This window comes from Triticum aestivum, chromosome 5B, assembly GCF_018294505.1.
Source record: "Triticum aestivum cultivar Chinese Spring chromosome 5B, IWGSC CS RefSeq v2.1, whole genome shotgun sequence".
Lineage (NCBI taxonomy): Eukaryota > Viridiplantae > Streptophyta > Magnoliopsida > Poales > Poaceae > Triticum > Triticum aestivum.
In genome coordinates this window covers 164,483,028-164,490,370 of record NC_057807.1, presented here as the reverse complement: position 1 = coordinate 164,490,370, position 7,343 = coordinate 164,483,028, and the positions used below count along the sequence as shown (strand labels likewise).

At 43.9% G+C, this 7,343-nt stretch overlaps 1 long non-coding RNA gene across 1 annotated transcript; it reads right to left on the bottom strand.

The window, feature by feature from the left end:
* Window positions 1-4,074: 4,074 nt before the first annotated feature.
* LOC123115881 (uncharacterized) lies at window positions 4,075-6,259 on the bottom strand. Its single transcript, XR_006456794.1, has 3 exons — window positions 5,592-6,259; window positions 4,678-4,804; window positions 4,075-4,314 (listed from the first exon to the last, which is right to left on the bottom strand). It is a non-coding gene; the product is annotated as an uncharacterized lncRNA (long non-coding RNA).
* Between the last annotated feature and the right edge of the window lie 1,084 nt (window positions 6,260-7,343).

Sequence of the window (7,343 nt, the reverse complement as noted above, 5' to 3'; positions counted from 1 at the left end):
CAGAAAGTTGAAATGGGGATGACAGCACCCCCTGAAACTAGCTAGGGTTTACTAAAAATATTTTCAATGAACCTGAAATGCCCTTCTAAAATGTTCATCACCTCTGCCTTGGTCTTAAACCTCTGCCAAAAGTGATGCACAAATTTCTAGGTCATCCTAAGGTCACTGGATTAAATCATTAGTTATTTGAGTTTGGGCATTTAAATAATATAAAATATTTCAAATGCTCAAATAATCCCAAACTAAAATGTTCCATGCTAGATATATTCCAAATAGTGGCCATGTGCAGTTTGGTGATTTTTTGGAGATGCCTAAGCATTTTTAATAATGCAACAAACCTATAGAAATAAAATAAAACAGAAATAAATGGAAAAACCCCTTACCTGGCCAAACCCACGCCCCAGCCCACCTGGCGGCCCAGCACTATGCTGGCCCGTGCCAGCCAGCTGCTTCGTCCCCACCAAGCAGGCAGGGAGGTGACGCCGATGAGCACGAGCTTCACCGCTGGACGGGCTGGACGACCTCCACGTCGCGCCCCCGACCACCTGGACACGTCCACTCGCCCCCTGCCTCTCTCCCTCGCTCCCCTACGCCATGGCCAAAGCAGCCGCCGCCGTCCCACAGCCGTAACCACGCCAATTGTCGTCTCTGCGCCGCCAAGCTCGTCGCCGACGAGGCTCCGGCCATGCCACGACCACGCCACCTTGTCCACTAGCCCTACCGCACCCCAGGAGCTCACTGCACCACTCCACGTGCCTCGCCGTGCCTCCCAGCGACAAGTCCGAGCTCACCCGAGCTCCGGCCGCCGCCAAACTCGTCGCCGGCGTCATTTCCGGCGACCCCGAGCCCAACCACCACCACCACTGGACGCGGCTCACTCCCCGCATCACGTAGATGTGCTCCGCCGTCGTTTTGGTCGCCGGAGCACAAAACCCGCACTGTACCGCCGTGTTTGGCCTCACCGGTGGCTAAACACCGGTGAGTTTGACCCCGCTGACTCCGTTTGACCATGGGTGGGCCCAGTTTGACCCCCCTGGGTCAATGACAGGGGGGCCAGCCCTGTCAAGTAACTAGGATTAGTACTAATTATAATTAGTTAAACTAATGACACTGACACGCGAGACCCACTGTCAGGTTTGACCTGGACCGTCCCGTTGACCACTGACGTCACCCTGACGTAATGCTGACGCAGTAATTTAATTAATGGAATTATTCTTATACAGGAAATTCCAGAAAATACCACAAACTTCAAAAAATCATAGAAATTAATCTGTAGCTCCAAATGCAAAGTGTTATATATGAAAAACGAACAGAAAAATCCAGTCTATCCATCCTGGTTTCATGCATGTTTAAACAAGTTAACCTGCTGTTTAGTGCAGAACAAGATAAATCACTATTAATGGCCATGCATGAGCTTGAAACTTGAATCTTTGATTCAAAATGGTTCAAACCCATATGGACTTAGTTGCATTCGACCAATACACTCATTTTGCCATGTCTCATGCATGCATCATATTGTTGCATATTTTTTGGTGATGATTGTGTATCGGTGCTCTCTGCGGCAGGTTCTGCCCCCGAGGAGTATCGCGAATACCCTAATGAAGAGCAATACCAGTCCACGGACCCGCAAGGCAAGCAACCAACCATTTGATCATATCGATACAATCCCATATTCTCGCTTCTGCTCTCTTTTACTACATTAAGACAACGCGATTCAAACTGCTGTGTGATACGGTAGTTGAACCCATTTTTCTCTGCATGACCTGTCATTGCCACAGTAACTAGATGAAACCCACTAGCATGTGTAGGAGTTGATTGAGCCATGTGTATGTGTTGTTCCTACCTTGCTATGCCTCCTACGCTTAGAGTCGTGTCTGGTCTGGTTCATCTGGGTGATGGGCTAGAGTGAAACGATCATGTTGGTAATGAGAGTGATGTGTTGAACACAATTTGGTAAAGGTATTGATGAGAGGCCATGTAGGAGTACATGGTGGGCTGTTTCATTGGAACCGTCCTTAAGTATTGAGATCTGTATGTGTGATTTAAGATTCAGCTACTACCATGCATTGGGCCCTGAAATATGACCCCGCTCGACTTCTTATACACCCTAGTCCTCTGTCCAGGAGTTGCAAGTAGTTTCTGGTGTTTGTAGCTTACTGGAGGCCGTGGGCAGCGTTGACCCCCAGGGTGGGTTGTGATGTGGTAGGTACGTGCTCGTTAGGTATCTCGGGAACCCTACACACATCGTTCGGGGCCGTATGTGGAAATCTCGGCCGGACTCCCTGCGGATGGAACCTGAATAGGCGATAAACCTGGACTAGAGACTTAGGTGTTTAGGTAGGTCGTGGTCTACACCCACGTCAGCTTTCGCTTGAAGTCTGCCGAGCACATGTTGTGTGCAGACGCTAAGTGGTGGAAACATGTATGAAGAAGTACACCCCTGCAGGGTTAACATCATCTATTCGAATAGCCGCGTCCGCGGTAAAGGACTACTTGGTTGCCTATACAGTTCATAGACAAGTAAATGGATACCACTAAAAGCCTCAAGATAAGCGTGAGTGCCGAGGATGGCCCTTCCGTAGGATGACGGAGGTGGATCCTCGGTAGTGTATTGAAGTGGTGAGTAGTGGACTCGAGTGCGCAAAACCATTTCAAGTTGGAGTCTCGTAAGATAGCATAGCCAAGAGTCAAAGCTGGCTTGTTGCAATAACCCCACCAACCCTTCTTCATAATGTACATGTATGTAGGATCTGATGTAAGTCTTGTTGAGTACCTTTGTACTCATGTTGCTTAATTTATGTTTTACAGAAGACGCTGCAACCCCTTCTGATGGGTTCTTCATAGATGTCGATGTCGATGAGTAGGCTGAAGCCCAGGTGGTGATCCTGAGCTCACGATGGACCATGTAGTATAGCCAGGCTTTCCCAAGCCTCTTTTATTTTCCTAGTTGTTTGTACTCAGACAAGTTACTTCCGCTCTTGACTTGTATGTTTGTATGACTTGAATGCTGGGTCGTGTGACCCGTACTTGTGTGTATGATATGTATGGCTCTTTGAGCCTTTAAATAAAGTACTTGTCTTGTAGAGTCATGTTGTGATGCCTTGTTGTATTTGCACATATCGAGCATATTGTGTGTATGATTGGAATGCTTGCTATGTGTGGGATCTGACTATCTAGTTGTTTATCCTTAGTAGCCTCTCTTATCGGGAAATGTCTCCTAGTGCTTCCACTGAGCCATGGTAGCTTGCTACTGCTCCGGAACACTTAGGCTGGCCGGCATGTGTCCTTCTTCGTTCCTGTGTCTGTCCCTACGGGGAAATGTCACGCGATGAATACCGGAGTCCTGTTAGCCCGCTACAGCCCGGTTTACCGAAGTCCTGCTAGCCTAGTGCTAAAGCCTGGATTCACTCGCTGATGATCGACACGTTCGTTGCTGGGTCATGTATGCCTGTCCCTGTAAGTTAGCGCCACTTTGGGTTTACGACTAGCCATGTCAGCCCGGGCTCCTTGTCACATGGATGCTAGCGACACTATCATATACGTGTGCCAAAAGGCGAAAACGGTCCCGGGCAAGGTAAGGCGACACCCGTGGGAATACCGTGCATGAGTCCACAAAGTGATATGAGGTGTTACATGCTAGATCGATGTGCCATTGAGTCGGGGTCCTGACAGTGTTAGCATCAGAGTCGGACTGCCTGTAGGTTCTCCAAGCCAAACTGGTCGATGTTGAGTCTAGAAATGCTTTAGTTATATGTAGGGGAATTGATTGTGGGATGGAATGTAAGGTTCTTTTTTACTCCTCTACCTCATGGCATTCTGATCTGAGTCAGTCTATTCTTCCACCGGGGGTGAAGGATTAGGATCTCTTCTCTCTATCAGGTTCACGTGTTACTAATCGGTAGTACCTTATAGGTTTGATGGATACAAGCCTAGTTCAATTCTACTACCCCGTTACGTTGATAAGATGGACCCAGAATCTTGATATGATGTTGTTGAGTGTCTATGCAATCCTTTGCAAAGTGTCTCAAAATCTTTTTTGAGCATTTACATCCGTTATGCTGTCCAATTTCTGCTAGAAATTCTAATGCCTTTGCATTATACCGTGTTTCAGATGGCCTCCCACGAAAAGTCCTAGCGCGGCATAAAAAATCCTTTCCCTGACTGGAAAAGTGCTCATCGTCGATTACATGTTGTTCCTAAACTCGTCGAGTTGTCTCCATTTTGTTTCTTTCATGTTCAGCCTCATGCAGATTCGTGTTGCCTCGTTGACATCTGATTCATGGAGGAGAAGGACCCGGTGCTTGTTTTTTAGACCTGCAGATCATAAATAAATGATTGTAAGAACATTACTGAATCGCAAGTGTGAATGAGCTAGTCCCTTACGCTTCATATATGTCTAACCAAGTACACATGACTGAAGCCTGACGACTCATGACTATGATACTGACGCTCCACAGTCCATACACAAATTTCACTTGCAACCCGATGATCAACCATGAAGAGATCATAGAATAATTCCATCTTCTACTTAAGTACAGTCACAAGTCTGGACCATGGAGTGTGTGTTCTCCAAGAATAGCCCAAGGACTAAATTAAACTGACGAAATAGAAGCATTCTTGTCATTCAATCAATCATAGTACTGTTGTGAAATTTTTTACCAGATGTGGCGGCCATACCCTGAGGTGTCGATGACAGATTGACACTGTTCGCCTCCTTGATCGGCCATGAGGGGAGATAAGCAAGACCGGCCTCCATCGATTGCAGCCTGGAGAGCCAAGTTCGGGGAAGCCCGGGACTCGGCATCTGCATCCATTAAAAGCAGCTAGTACAACTATTTTTATTTCTGTGCACTTTGAAGTCTGAACTAAAATTCGGACTACACAAAGCTACGATCAATGTCAGAAAATATCAATGTTATGTTCTCCTGGTAACCATCAGCTTACAATACTACATGCTGATAACTTTGAACTTAGAATTGAACTTCTATTTTAGGCAGAGATGCCCAACAAACACATCGAATGTTTAACCAACTTTTTGGCTGGAACAAACAAATATCATGTACTGATATTGACTCAGGCAAAATAACATTAGAGAAGCTGAGCCAACTTTTTGGCTAGAGCAAACAAATAAAAAAAAGTTAGGCTAGCTATGTTCATCACCTTTATTCCACTACCTGCTTTGAACTCTTCCTGTTTAGTAGAAAATATTATGCTACAAAATTTGGGGGGAAATCTTCAGCTTAAAATTGAGCGATATATTGGCAACTAATTAATCCAGTTATGTGGACTGAACAAATATTTAGACTTTCTACAATTGATCCTACATCCTACATTCAATTTATACCAGCTACAACACGAATAGGATGCATGGAGCTACTTGCTATAGGCTCTTCTCACTGAATGCAAATACATGATTTCTCATCATCACCAGCAACAAATATCCACATTGGGTTTCTATATGTATGCAAGCTTCGTGAATTGCTAAAGTTTAATAAATTGTACAGAAAAAAATAAGGAACCGCCAATATAATGTTTCTTTTTAAGAACAATTTTCAAATTCCATCAGGAAATAATAGAAACATGTTCCATACCTTTAGTATATATTCCCAACACGTACTCTGTACCAGTGTCTCAAATTCTAGTTGCAAACAGACCAAAAGCTCCGACCCTGCACATATGGAAATTGGTACCAAGGAGAACTCATGCAGAAATTGGAGTATCTTGATCCTACATATGAAACACTAAGCTTCATATGTATAGTATAATAACTAAACTGTTTTGACTAAGATGCTGATGTTGGCAATTTTCAGTCGCTCTTGAGATGGCAGCAACAATAGCCAAAGCAAACAAACAAAATACACTATGGGGAAACATAGATGATACAAGGTACCTTATATGATTTCTTGATTCTTTACTCAACAACATAAAGATGAAAGCAACCCAAATAAGGGTTTGTAGGATATAATTATGTTTCCATGTACTCAAACCGCCCAGCCTGTGTACGGAGGAATATGAAAAATCGAATCCAACTATCCATGAAAACATTTGTGAATTCTATCTATTCACCACTAAAGTATGAAGGAATATATGCATCCAATAATTCTAGGATTCAGTTTGTTACACCCAATATTCATCATCACGTATCATCCCAATAAGAGCATGTACAAACAGAAAAATATAAGCCCTTGTATCATCCAAATATTCTTTCCCCACGGAAGGGGGTAACAAACTCGTACCATATGGGGGAGTCGCCGGCGGGCTTGGATTAGTACCAGAGCGCGCTTTTCCTCCTCTCCTTTGTGCATCTCCGCCTCCTCGTTCATTGCTGCAACAGCTTTCCGTGCCCATCGCAGTGCATCGTCCTCCCCGGCTGGGTTTGAACCACCTTGACCGTCGTGGTGCCGCCCCTTCCAGTCGTTCACCACTTGTGCAGGACCCCCATGACCATTTTGCCTCACATGCACATAATTCAACAATATATGGGATATAAGAAGCAAGCACTATTGCTCATGTTACAGAAATATCTCTTAAAAACATCACTTTCGTTATAGGCAATGTAAAGAAAAATTGATGACAATTATTTTCAGCAGACCAAGAAAGAACGATGGTTTGCCAAGAAATACTAATGAAACTAACAATTACCATAGTACGTTCTAGCATATTAGAAATTTTATTTCATTTACCATGTAGTACAAAACCTAAGTATTGTTAGGAAGCATATACGTCAAATAAATACAGTGGAAAGGACCACAACCACATACCTGCAGGAGAGCCACAACTTGAGCAGCAAATTGCAAAAGAACTTGGTTTGCTTGAGGAAATATCACATGTTAAAATCTCCATGGTTCCCTAGATGCATAGACATCATCACCCTGCAGGCAAACATGACTTACCAAAGCGGATCAGTCAACATCCATACTTACCAATAAATCCAGGAAATGTGAAAACATCTACGCTGTGACGGCAAGCACGACAACCACTTTAGAAATTTGAGCTTTAGTCATGTCATAGTATTTGGAACATTATAATGTTATTCGTACTGAACCTTGTGTCAGCCATTTGAATAATTACAACTAAAATGATATGTGACCTTCTATATTCCTTCTATAAATGCAATGTTTTTACGAAATTTATATCTGGCTAAATTGACTGCCTAATGTCCATGCTTACATAGCACAAAAAGTTAACTCGATTAATGTCCGTGCTTATACAGCCCACCTTTCCCCCATACAAGGATGTACATGATTACTTTGTTTCTGAAAATATTGTTGACAGTGTACACGCACAACATCAAATTCTCAGCTGGGAAAAAACAAACCTAATCATCACTGAAGCAGAAGATG